Source organism: Apostichopus japonicus, chromosome 10 (genome assembly GCF_037975245.1).
Source record: "Apostichopus japonicus isolate 1M-3 chromosome 10, ASM3797524v1, whole genome shotgun sequence".
NCBI lineage: Eukaryota > Metazoa > Echinodermata > Holothuroidea > Aspidochirotida > Stichopodidae > Apostichopus > Apostichopus japonicus.
The window spans coordinates 3,971,428-3,985,884 of NC_092570.1; the positions used below are offsets into that span (position 1 = coordinate 3,971,428).

The following is a 14,457-nucleotide window of genomic DNA, read 5'->3' on the forward strand; positions in this document are numbered from 1 at the left end:
CTATATTCTTCATATTACTGGCCCTCTGGCCTTACAAATAAACAGGTAATAAACGTAGTAATTGTAAACAAACGTCACATCTTAGGAAGAAATTTAGAATCGATGTGAAATTGATGCCACAGGTTATCAAATTATATTGCGATATTTTCGGATTACTTGATCCGGCTATAAAAAGCTTGCCACTTAAAATGTTTGCTTTATCTCTAGAAATGGAAAGCGCTTCAATTGGACAATAGAAAGTAGGCGGACGTTAGAATGGAACAAATTCAAAACCAATGTTAAAATGTGATAAAGTATTTATAAAACAAAAATGAAGGAATATTCAACAGACAGTTATGTCGTCAGCATGAATCAGTATATATATATATATATATATATATATATATATATATATATATATATATATATATACATATACATATACATATATATTTATATATACATATACATATACATATACATATACATATACATATACATATATATATATATATATATATATATATATATATATATATATATATATATATATATATATATATATATATATATATAATCACAATACAATTGTCTTTACATGAGCAAATTGTATCATCTTTAACATAACTGTGTTAAGACAGATTCAGTGATTCTATGGTACTGGACGACATATGTTTAATGATACTTGTAACCTGTAAGGGCCTGCTAATGTGTCATTTTCTTTGCGCGCCTCCCCCCCCCCCCTCCCCCTCAGTTTCACATAGATCATGAACGAGACTCTACATGTACGCAGAAAGCATCGTCTTCAGATACATATGGGTATAATGTGTTTTCTTAAAGTCAGTACATCATCCATGGGACCTCTTTGCAGCCGATGGCAGATGACGTCATGGCTGTTTCTATTGATATTAGTACTATTTCGATGTTATGGACCTCACAATGTAACACATTTGTGGGAGTTGAGTCTACATCCTGGATCCCTCAACAATCGATGAGCTAACGTGATTAATTCGTTTACTCAATTGAGCTTAATGAAAGTATTGGCGTCTCACCGAGAAAAGAAAAACAGCCTACTAACCATGAAACTTTGCCTGTCGTTTCCAGTTTAATGAAATGTAACAATCATGTAAATATCGTCTGGCTTTCGTTGAGATGAACTAAGTTTCTTTTTTTGTGTGTGTAATAATTCGTTGCATGATAATAATGCAATGGTGTTCGACGCTGTAATATACTAAAAATATTACTTCTGTATTAATTTCTAATCTACCGATTTATGAAACTTTTGCAAAAAGTAAAGTGCTTGTTCTAATCCTTCTCTCAGTATATACTACATCACCCTTCCAACAAAATCCTTTCTGTCTTAATCCACTATTTTGAAAATGAGACAACACACTGGATAACACAAAGCTTGATCAAATGCTATCATTTGTCCTATATAGTTTACATCAGGGTTCCCCTAACTTTATCCCCCCACGAACCCCCTGTGGATGTCAGAGCTGTCCACGAACCCCCATCTTTTCGAGACACGATCTGAGTCATTATTATACTATAATACACATAACAGTGCTGCGTAAAAGATCAAGTACATAGTGTAATATTGTAATGAACAAAAGCAAGAAATGAACCAATATTTATATCGAAACTTTAAGATCAGATCAGCTCTTTATCATTCACGACGTACTGTCATGCGTACACCAACTTCACCAAATTCATGCGGCCTGTGTCTGTTTCATAATTCAGTTATTTATCACATGCACTGTACGGTACTACTATGGCAACATATGCGTATGGAACGCGAAAAGAGTTGTCGATAGGTACGACTTTTGTACATTACTAAATTAAATGATATATCAAATTTTAGTTCAACAAATAGTACTCTAGTTTTGACTTTCAGAAACGTCTCACGAACCCCCTGGGATGGACTCATGCACCCCCTGGGGGTTCATGCACCCCAGTTAGGGAACCCCTGGGTTTACATGATGAAAGAAAGACATACATAATATTAAACCATCAAATAATTCAAATCATATGATAGATTATATGTCGCAAAAGCCGCCCTAAACATTTAAGAACAAACCAGTCCGGTTAAATTGATATAATACAGAGCTGGAGACTTTAGCAAATTGTCTAAAAATGATGTTATCAAGCCACATTTGCTTACATTTTCTATCCTTCTTTTTTATTATTATTATTAATTTTTGTAACGAGTTTTTGCATATATTAATCTAAAATACTGAGAAAGAATGCAACTATCACAACAATAATGATATTATATTGATTAATAGGATCACAGCCTCCACAGCACCATATTGAGGGAGTTGTTATAACAACAATGATATCAATCACATAAGGCTAAAGATTTTGGCTGGAGTTTCTGTTTATACTTTTAAAATAAGAAGGCGAAAAAAAAGCTGAAACTAAGCTAAACTCGACAAAATACTTTAAATAGGATTTGTCAGCTATAACAGCAGAAAATAAGAAAAAAGGCCCATTAACTGAATAAGATCTTTTTAGATCGATAAGCAAGGATGACACAGTCAGTCGCTAGGATGGTCGAAACTGATACCGAATATTGCAAAAACAAGCTAGAATTTCTTAAGCATTTATAGCCCAAAAAGAAAAAGAAGAAGAAGATAGATAAACTATCTACGCGGTAAACTTTAGAGAAATGTCTGTACATCTAAAGATTAGATGTTCGTATACGTCTACGTGTAGACTAGTCAAACTCTCGATTTTACCGCATAAGAGTAATTTGATAAATTTTCGGTTAAAAAGTCCTAAATACAGTTTGACGGCTGTCCTAATTTAATCGCCTTAAGCATCTTAGAGGCCATTTCAAGCAAAAGTCTTTGCAGGATTCTAAAAGAAGAAGATGAGAAAGAGAGTGTCACAGAGGCAGATACTAGTGTAGGAGGATGGATGATCAGAGAAGAGGAAGGGATTGCCATATTACATATTGATTTGGACCATGAAAAGAAAACAACGCGATGAACGTTCGACGGTTAAAAAAATGGTTAATAATCTTCCGTCCAACCTTCCAACGAACAATCATTTTAATAGAATACTATCCTTTCCGGAAATGTCATTTACGGTTAGTAAGGTAACTGAATTTCATGCAAAATCGATGGTTTAGAGGGCTATTTTGACACGACCTAAGATATATGGAACACATTTTGGAGTATTGCATGTACAAACCTGGTTACAGTCGTTTAAGGCATCATTCAAGAATATTTCATTCCTTGAGTTACTGAAATCGAGTTATATCTTGTACCTCTTTCATATTATTAATCCTCTTATGAACATGTCATTCGTTCTGTCAAATGTTTACTATTAAATTGACCAATTAAATTGTCTGTACTTCGTCTGTTTCTGTTTGTTTCCGTTTGCATCAGAAGAACTATTTTAGGATCGAATCATCAGGTCCGCAAACTGGTTTATAGGCCCCCTTTTACCCACAAAGGTTGTTTGCAGTAAATGAGTCGTTAGTTAACATTTCAATCCCCCAACCCCCCCCCCCCCCAAACCCCCGCACCCTCTCTCACTCTCTCCCTCCCTCTCTCCGTCTCTCTCTTTGAACTTGAATAACTAATCAGAACCTTTGAATGAGATCATGATAATAATCAATACATTTGTTGTAATTACCTTACAGCCATAACTCTAACCAATATATATTTAGTTTTACTAAACGTTGGTCGATTATTCCGAATGACCAATATGTTAATATTTCTCGGTTATCAGCTTTACAAGCGAAAACCGCCAACGATAGGGAAATAGCAAATGCTACCGATTTATAGCACGATCCAGCTTTTACTGTGGTACGAAACTTTTAAGTTTTACAGTCTATTTACACATGTGTTCTATGTGTGTAATGGGGTGTCTTTTATACCCCTATTTCGGTTATAATCTCTATATATCCCCCCCCCCGGGCCCCCTCTACCAAGAAACCCCTTATCCGCCACTGCATGGTCAGAAAAATACTTCCATGTCTCAACGGATAGATATTGACCGTACTTCTTAGAAACCACCCATTCCATTACTCCATGAAGCATAACCCCCGTAGTACGCCTCTTGGTGTTAGCAATATCGATTTGGCACTATGCAGTGAATCTTACTAAATCAATGAATTGTTAAAATGATATGTCAAGTCCTAACAAGCTCCCATGCAGGGCAGTCTCATTAGGCCACGATATATATTAACAACAACTTTAACAACTTCTTGCGTGGAAACCACCTCTTTTGGACGTGTACATTTCTACATTTCCGGCACGGTTTGTTTGACATCCTGTCGTGGGTTTGATTATAGGGTACGAAGTTAGGTTTTGTGGACAATTTTAGCTTAAGTAAGCTATCCTGATTACATCTCGGTAACAATTTTTTAAAGTCACGGTATTCTCAGTATATATATAGGCTTCCATTGTAGAATTACCTTTTTTAGGGATGGGGATGGGAAGGGTGAGTAGATACACTTTACTTTCGTACTCTGCGAAATTTGTTGTAAAAAGACCGTTATACTATTACGAAAAAGTGATGTTTTTTTTTCCTAATCCAGTCCCCGTACATCGTGACTGGTCTCACGTGATCCTTTAACATGTAACGAGGTCCGGGCCCGGGACCTAGGGCCCCACCCCCACCCCACCCCGATGTATAAGACTTAGTGAACACAAAGGAGAGATTTGGGTAAAAGTGAGAAATATGAGCAGATCTCAAATGTTACGGAAGATCTCTGAAGGAACCTTATAATATAGTACATTCCCTATTTTAAGGTACAGGAAAATTTAAACACGAAATTGAAAAAGTTGTGCATCAGAACCTTACGAAGAATCGTTTGTCCTTACACTTGTTTATACACACTCTCTGTGGACCAGGATTCTAATGGAAACACAAATTTCTGCCTTGTTTGCCTCAAAACCCAGTTGGGAGGCCACAGCATTTATGTCTGAAAAAAATCGGTCCTTGAAAAAGTAAATTTGACCACGTGTCTATACTTCAGCATTAAATGTCACATCGCATCAAGAGATACGTGATCTTCACACATACATACACACGCACGCACGCACACACAGAACAATTTCGAATGTAGTGAGTAATTGTGTGCCGAGAAATCTGTTAAATGATGATCGCATCCCGCTTATACCTCAACAATTTTAAATCGTTTGGATAAGTAAGGAAATCGCGATAGGATGTTAGAAACCATATAAATAGAATGCTTTTTTTTTCTGCTTCAAGCCATCATGAGTTCTATAAATGAAATCAACAACCATTCAATACACAACAGTACTTAAGGTACCGCCAATAAAAAATAGCCCCGATATCCAATCCCATGGAGGTCATAGGTTAATTCTCTTAATCCCTCAGGAAGACTTAACCAGCAGCGAGGCAGGATTAATTTATCCGGCAGCTGTAAATGGATATTGGGAAGAAAAATGTCAATATTTATCATAAATATTTGCCACCCTCTGCGGAATTAATTGAAAGCCGGAAGCAGATATATGACGTCACTCGTGGAATGGAAACCAGGCCACTTTTAAGAGAGGGCTTTCATAAAATTAAAAAGAAAAATATTCCTTTGTAATCAACCCTAAGAGTTAGCTTATGCTATGTACGAAAAGATGTGTGTTTCTTATCATATTACTTACATATTTCATTAATTTTACAAAAATTTAACTAAATATCAGTTATTTGATGGAAAAGTCGAGACTTGAGACTATCATATTTTGAAACTAATATGAGGAAGACTAAATGACTCCCTTCTTTAGCCAGAGTATCCGGCGATAGTGTTTTTCAAAGTTTAATTGACGGATCACTGGCAATTAATAAGTTAAAGCATTTCGCTTTATGTTCTCCTTGTTGTTTTGTGTGTTTGTGTACTTTTTTATGTTTTTTTTTGTTGTAAACTTTGAGATCAGTTTCTTGTGAGTCATAATTAAGGATTGAACAGCTAAATCCTAATATTTGTAATACTAATATCTTCACGATGTATTTTTGTTTACTACCACGATATCAGTAAAAATGTTGGTTGTCCATTGTGACAAAATGAAACTTTAAAAAACTGCATATATAGTATATAAATTGATATACAACCGTTGACTTAGTATGTCTAGCAATACAGCTGGTTATGTACACAGAAAGAACGAATGGAAAACATCAAATACCCTCTCTTTATTCATCGCGGTGACGATTTCCAAATATCAGTATTATCTAGTAAAGAAAAAAACTATATCTCTCTCGCTCCAAATATGCCATGTAATTAATAAGCACATTAAAATTCTCCTAGTCTAATTATCATTAGGTCTGCCTTTGTTTATTTCAAAACAGAAATTCTTATGAAAATTGCCAAAATATTTTGAGAAGATTATTAGTTACAGGGTATAAGGATCTCAATAATTACGATATCGTAACTTCATCAAATTCATACCAATTGCAAATGAAAAAAAATGGAAAACAATAATACGCCTATAATCATAAAATTAACTTGTATTCCTCTCTGACGTAGCAGATTATATATTGTAATAGATTAGTTTCGGTGTTGTAATAGATTAGTTACGGTGTTAATTCGCGAGACGAAAGATTAATTGGAACGTAAATAATGGGTAGTAATTTCATCAGTAATTTTAGCAAATGAAAGAAGTCATGCAGCAATAATTTCCAATAAGACCAGCCACGATATTATACTCAACCAAACGTTACCTTGCAAGTCCCCTCTGCTTATATAGTCTAAGAATTTTCTGTGTTATGCTATTGAAGTTTTCACTTTTCCAACAACTTCCCCAGGGCGTTTGATTTGTGGCCTTTTTTTCCCCATCTTCTCAACGTAACAATAAAATGTCACTTCATCGATTTCAAATATAAAAACAAGAACATAAGAGTACCTTTTACGCAAAACTCTTGTTTTATTTCCAAGTAGTGCCATATACTATAGGGGTTTAAAGTCAAATCTTCTTCAAGTCCTGGATTCGGTACTATTTTATAAAAAGAAAACCCGGAGAGAAATTCAAGGTCCTTTTAGTCTGCTAAAGAAAGGTGTCGATTGAGTTTTTAGGGTATGTTGGGTTTCTAGAAGAACCACATTTGTCGTGCTTTCTTACGCCTGCCTTGTTTATAATAATGAATCTATAAGGAATTCTAGGCTATAGGGTGAGGAAGATTAAAATGCTCGGCCAGTGGAAACCGTGGAGGGGGGGGGGGAGTGGGTTGAGGCGATTGCAACATTTTTTTTGTGGTTATTGAACCGTACTCTGGAAATAAGTTTGACTTATGTATTTGTATGTTGGAACCCATCGAGCAAGTAATCGTGTAAGCAACATGAGAGCTATCACTATAATGTAGGGACCTAGTTTTATAAGAAAGGCCTAGTATTTTTTTTTGGGGGGGGGGGCGGGTTAAGGCATTTATCATGTTTCTAGTTTGTACTTCTATTTTGTACGTTAACCTCAAACAAAAATGCAAAAGATGATACAAGCAAGTTTTCATTTCTTCTGGGGAGGATGCTCCTAGACAACCCCCATCCCCACCCCACCCCTCGGCCCTATATGGAGGAGATTTCGCTTTGTAAGCATCAGGGACATTCCTCTTTTCTTAAAATGTTGGAGTCCGCCCATTGGCTTATCATGTCTCATTTGTTGTTACGCAAAGGAAACAGACGATATTCGAAGTCATTACTCTCGGAGAAACTAAAAATGAAAAATCAATCTTATAAACATTTACAAAACGTGAGATCTTAGTTTTATGATTAATCAGTTTAAAACATCAGTGGACGGATAAGAAATGAAGTCCCATTAAAAGTCATTATGTTATTATGTTATTTTTAGGCCTATATATCATATCTCATAATTGAGTTCATTGTTTAACCCCTGTCAAGTGTTTTATTCACTGTCGGAAGTACCTGATCCCAATGGAATCTACTTGAAGATATAAGTTCGAATGCTTTGTCGAGAGGCACTTTGACCAGTTGAAAACTGCATGCAGGCTACACAACAGCGATCTATCGTTACTGTGTTGTTGTTAGTGTCAATCATGAACACAGGTTGTGCTGTGCTCTCGCAGCCCAATGTGATTCATATCATGAACAATTCTCGGCCTTTTGGTTAAGATCATGTGTAGTATCTGTTCCCTTTCGAGGGGAATGGTGATGCACACCTGACGATGATCACACAGTCACAGTCTCGATGCACGGGGACTGGGGTTGAGAGCGGATCAGTCGTTCGGTAGTTCGGTTTTCGTGCCCAGGTTCTTTCCTGGGTGACTTTTCTTAAAAAGTAAAAATGTATACATACAGTATGTATGCACACAGCCTATCTTTCTTTACGAGAAATGTTATAAATTGCCTACAGCCCTTGGTCATTATATTTTGCACAATTTCGTAGTCCGTCTACGATTTTTTTCCCACGAACCATTTTTGCAATAATGTTATCTAATCATTTAGTCTAAAAGTATTGGTACCCCCCCCCTCTTTTCTATTAATAACCTGCAGTATAGGGGGTTATTTTTACCACTGGAATTATATATTTATACGATTGTGTACGTCTATATAGTTGTCATCTTCCATAGGAAACAGTCTTATATGAGGACGACTCGAGATTTTCCTGGAAATAGCTCATTACGGAGGTTCTTACAAAATGGGAGCGTTTTGCTAGTTTTCCATGCCACTATATATGGCTAATGTTAACATTACGCAATGGTTAAATACGTGGAGTAAAGGATTAATGTACCAAACTTCAAGATTTTAAGAGCAAATGTAGACATTTTAAAGCAGTGTGGAAATATTATATCAAAACGAAATCAAAGCAACTGTCGTCTACACTAGGGGGACATATACATAACCATCATTTAAAAAAAAAATAATACCTCCCCTTCCCCCACACCCCTTCCCACCGTCCCCCAAACAGGTAAAAGGAGATTTACTCCGTTTGCAGGTTTGGGAGATACTTGAGTTTTAAAGTCTCATCTGGGAGCTGTCATTTTGTAAACCTGTGACGTCATAATGTCACTAGGATCTGAAAACGTTTCCCTTTCTCTGTGTTTTTCCTCCCACATCTCACAAGGAAGTAGGTCACCACTGTTGACCCTAAAACCAATGTCACTGTAAGGTTCATGTTAAGAGATACAATATTTTAGATTCAGCATTAGTAAAATCTACGGCAGCTCAATAGGGCCATGATAAAAAAAATCCGAAAAATTTTTTTTTTAAGTTTAAACGTAAAAACGTAAAAGCCCGTTCTACATGACAGAAAAACAACAAGAGATACATAAAAAAATAAAAAAATATTAGAAGCACTTGCGGCTCGATGATGTCATCTTTAGACTTGATCAAGTCTCCTATCTTGTGTATGGAAAGAAGGTAAGAAGGTAAAACCTGTCATAATAGCCATATGGAATCAAAGTATCCTAAGCTCTTTCGAGAAGTTGTTAATAACAATGATCTCTAACAATAACAAATTAAAATTGTTGGTTGAGTTTTAGCTCCATTAAGTCAGTGATCTGACTTGTAGTCTAAATGATTAAGCGCTATTAACAATACAAAAAAAAACAAGTAATAAAATACATTTGTTCCTTCTTTTTCAATGTTAAAGACAAAATATCTGTTCAAGCCTTTTGTTATACTCTAAATATTGATTAGTGCAGCGTATATATGTGGCAGACGTGGTTTTATTGTATAGAGCGTGTACACAATATTTGTCTATATGAAAATCAAAATTTTGGACAATCATCACTTTAAATTTAAATTGTCAACTATTATGCATTTTCAAGAGACAAGAGGCATGCATATGGGAATGATAACTTTCAGCGTTCCGGATTCTTGAAAGGGTGATGTAGCACGACAGGTGTTTTACAAGTATATATTTTACTCATATCTAGAAAGTTAATTTACCGTTACACGTTGTCCCTAAGGGTAGCATGGGAAAATTTATACAATGATATTTCCAATAAACGGATGGTAACATATATATACATATACATTAGTTATTAAAGTACCCTCCAGTTGTAAAGAGAGAGAGAGAGATACTTTATAAGAAGAAGTACATCAGCCTTTCCTGGATGTTAAGTTCGTCTTTTCCCACCATTTATAACATGTAGGCGTATACATTTAACACAGCTGTGGCTATGACATCAAGTTGGAATAATGCATTCGTGCGATTTGAATATATTTACAGTTATGAATTTTAAATGTTCTTCCTAGTCTGAACTGATGAACTTTTAGATATATTACGTCGGAGTTATAAATACATCATTGTATAGCAACACGTTCTAGATATATCGATCCATCGATCCATTCGTTCGTCCATCAATGGAAATTTACTATTTATACTTTTATCCGAGACAGTGGATTTTCTTCACTTTATTCCAAAGCAACCAAAAGTACATGTATTAAACACTTTTTATAAACTCTTTATAAACATCAAACAGAACCAAAATTACAAAATAGATAAAAACACATGGGTAACATCTTAATAGTTACTTATTGACTAATATGTTAAAGAGTAATTTTAGGCCTAAAAATGAACTTTGATGTTTTTTTATTGTATAGACTCTGATTAACACTTGTTTCAGTCAAGGTAATATTACTTTGCAGCATCTCATTTTTCTTATCATTTTTCTCAATTTAAAATATTTTTTCATGCTAAAAGCAGTTTACATGCCCTTGAAATAAAATATGGGAACCGGATATTAGCTAATGGATGTTTTTTTGTTGTAAAGTTCTTTTATGCTGACTTTCATAATATCCATTGCGCAGTAATTCTGTTGTTAATGTTGCTTTACATCGCATGAGAGAAAGGTGATAAACTTAACTGGATATATAAGGATAGATCGACAAACCATGTCACTGTTAAATGGAGATGAAAAAATACTTCAAATTTGTTAAGTTGAAAATCAACTGCTCGATATCTTTTCCCTGCCTCGAGAATTGCTGGACTGAATGACTAAACCCTCCCACACACTCCAGGTAATTGGATCTTTGTCAGAAAACCCGTTATGCCATTTTATGTCATTTGTTCTTTAAAAGCTTTACATTTCCTATAATAATGTTATCTTGATTTATTCTAGAAATATGATAACTTTTCAAGTAATGTTAACTTATATACTTGTCAATGTGTTTTCTGTAGTCAGACTTTATATTCAAAAGGCACCTTCTTTTGTAATACAAATAATACTGTCCTCTTTGGATAAAATTTATAGAAAAAAAAATACTATACAGAAAACAAAAGCAAATCTGAAAGTTTAATATATTTTCGTTTTTCATGTCATTAATGTCAATATGAAGGTGGAAAAAATGTCCAGGTGACGAGATGTTGAAAAAGATTATCAAATTCATAATGATTGGAATATTTATCAGAACTTGGTGCAAAAACAAAATGTGTAGAAGGTGTCGTATAGTTTGATGAATAACAATCTTATTTTGAGTAATTCTCGGCAAAATTACAGTAAACTTTTTCACCAAACGCCACAAAAATTTTTTTTTTGATAAGACTAATAGCAGAATGCATTGGGTGTCAGAAACAGCGTTTTATAGAGACCGTTCTATTTAATATAGTTTTTTAATTTATTTGCACACTTTTTTCATTTAAAATTGAGAGGGGACAAGAAGATTTCTACTGTGTCTTACAAATACTGATGATATTTTTATCACAAGTTCTCAAAACGGCCAGAGGGAGAGAGAGAGAATTTAAAGCAAAAGATCACATCTGTTCAGTGATAATTTATGTCTTTCCTTCTTCTTTTGGAAAATGTATTCATTTTTGTTCCATACATGAATAACATTTTACACCAAAAAGTCAACTTTTGACGGCGATAAAACCTCAATGTGCTTATAGATTACCTGACAGAAACATATGTAAAAATATGAATATTTTATTAAAATTCAAAAGATTTGGCCTTCTCTGGTTCGCCTGCTTGCAATTCAAATTTCATTTTCTTAAAAACTTGTCAACAAAGCAGGACGAGACAGACTGTATATATAATCAGAAACATTTACCTCAATATTTGATGATTTTCAATTTGATAAATTTATGGAACGTTATGTTAAAATTTAGCGACCTGTCAAGGTGAGTTAAAGACTTAAGTGACACTTTATAAACTTTTACGTAAAAACCACTTCTCTCCATGGAGATGACTTATATTTAAGACAAAATCTGTCCATAATCATAACATTCTTGAACCAAAAGAATTAAAGTTGACAGCCGACAATCCCAACATGCCTTCCCATCTGAAAAGCAGTGAAAAGTGAAATGAGAGACTAAGAAATTATTCTTCGCATTAAGAGAAACGAAAAAAACAGAACAGAACAGAACGAAAAAATGCTTCTTTTGCTAGTTTTTATCTTTTGAATTTTGCAAATAGAATACTTTGGATACTATAATGGTATCTTTTTGTTTTGTTTGTTGTGGTTTCTTGTTTCTTTTTTACTACATAGTTGTTAGTTTGGATATGTATTGGAAATATAAAATAATATGATACAGCTCCCACATATTGTTATATAAATTCATGTAAAGCTGACCTATAATTACGATATCATTTTTCATCGTGATTATAGAATAATGATCACATCATATTGCCTACTTCATAAAGGACCAGATTGATTTCATGATCAGCTTGAGAAGAAACTTCGAAATGATGACGTAAACTTTGTTCCATATCCCTGTTTTTACGTGTATTCACGTAACATATCAATGTTGAAGAGATGCACATATTGTCCAACTTGGTAACACCGCACAATAACACTAACGAATGAAACTGGGCTTTTCAACATTATATTTTGTATTACTTTACAACTCTACCGAGAGACAAATCGCTACCATCTTCATTTAAGTTTAATGATCAAGCATCGGGTAGGTATGGAATCTAGGAGGGGACCCCGGGGACATGAACCCTCCCCCCCCCCTTCTGAAGTAGTTTTGACACTAAACCTCGGCTAAACTCATATTTCGTTATAAAAAAGGTATAACTGGAAACAAAAATTATCACATTTCCTACGAGGTAAATATTCACTGTGAGGATAATGTATTCTAATGCGCTGCTATTTCGGTGATAAACATAGGTATATAGCGATACTTGGCTCAACACCCCACCCCAGCCCCACCCCACCCCACCCCACCCCAACGCCTCCTGCATCTTGCAAAGAAATCATAGATCGGCCATTGGTAATGACTTCGTTGCATTGTAACAATGAACGTAGCAATATATTATTATGGACGTCACTGGTCACCCCTGGTTAGCGTCGATATTACAAAATATAGGGTCCAAGACTTTACCATTTCTACGTTTTGCCTATTTCACCCCTCCCCCCCCGCACATTCCCCTCCCACATCCCCACCCTTATCGATGAACACATGTAACATTTGTCTTTCGATTTTTATTCACTAAACACACACCTATAATATACACGAACAAAACGTATAGCGTTGGCTAAATATGTTAGTGACTCCGTTTGTATAAAATATACAAAATGTGTTTTGTTTCCAATGGCAACGACAAAACAAGGTTACGACATAGTAAAGAACCATACAGGCATGTCTGCCAGTTAATTTTTTTCAATTTTTCTAAATTCTTTTTACCTGAATAAAATCCGCATTGTCGTATTAGTGTGTGTTTGTGTGTGTGTTTTTACTCATTAGTGTAAAGAATACAAACAGATGTTATACATTAGAAACAAAGAACCGAGCTCCAAAAATAAACAACATCGATGTCAAACCATGAAAAGATTCGAAACGTAACTCAAATCCTATAAATCAACATATTACAGACAAACAAAACCTTGACATTCGTGAAGTGAATCTAAACAAGTCTTGATGTTCAGTCATAGAGAGAGAGAGGAAAAAAAAGACAAAACTCTTTACCCTGGAAATGAAAAAAAGAAGAAGAAGAAGAAGAAAAAGAAGGAGAAGAAAAAGGAAAAGGGCGAACGTTTCTATATCTCTGAGGATACAAAAAATTGCCCTCTGATTACATTGACATTAACCTCTAATATTGGTTTGTATTAGTTTCATGTCTTATTTCATCATCTTCATTTATATCCCCATCTCTTGGGTCTGCCCAGTGCTAAATGCTTTAGTCAAGAACCTTGTCAGGTTGTCATGCACTTTTCTCCGATCGATGTAGAAGTTGCTTGACGATAAACGTTTTAAACCATTTTACCGTGACATAGAGAGATATCGTTATTAATAAACTAGGGAGTGCCATGCATCGATGGTTTTGCGAAAATTGGGGACCAATGAAACGTGTAAAATGTCGAAGGAAAGAAAAAAAAACACACATGTCAATAAAAAAAATGGCAAAAAAGAAGCGTAGGCGATGTTTGATGTACAACACCGGGCTTCCACCAAATTCGGTTACCACTCAGTCTGAATTAAGACAATAGGATAGATACTATACTTACACCAAAAGAAAAACCCAACGCGGGTCATTTTTAATACTTTCTTTGGTACATTAAGTTGATGTAAAGTATGGACAAGTGAAAGGTCAAAGGTTAAATGAGATAATGAC

The 14,457-nt window shown here is 34.9% G+C and overlaps 1 long non-coding RNA gene across 2 annotated transcripts in view; it reads right to left on the reverse strand.

The window, feature by feature from the left end:
• LOC139975399 (uncharacterized) overlaps positions 1 to 14,457 on the reverse strand; it is a 69,038-nt gene that overhangs the window by 38,712 nt on the left and 15,869 nt on the right. The window contains exon 3 of one of the 2 annotated variants that reach the window (XR_011795731.1): positions 5,221 to 5,377. The exons of the other annotated variant lie outside the window; for it this stretch is intronic. This is a non-coding gene — a long non-coding RNA (uncharacterized lncRNA). Of the gene's footprint in view, positions 1 to 5,220; positions 5,378 to 14,457 lie in introns of those variants that run through there. 2 annotated transcript variants of the gene reach the window in all.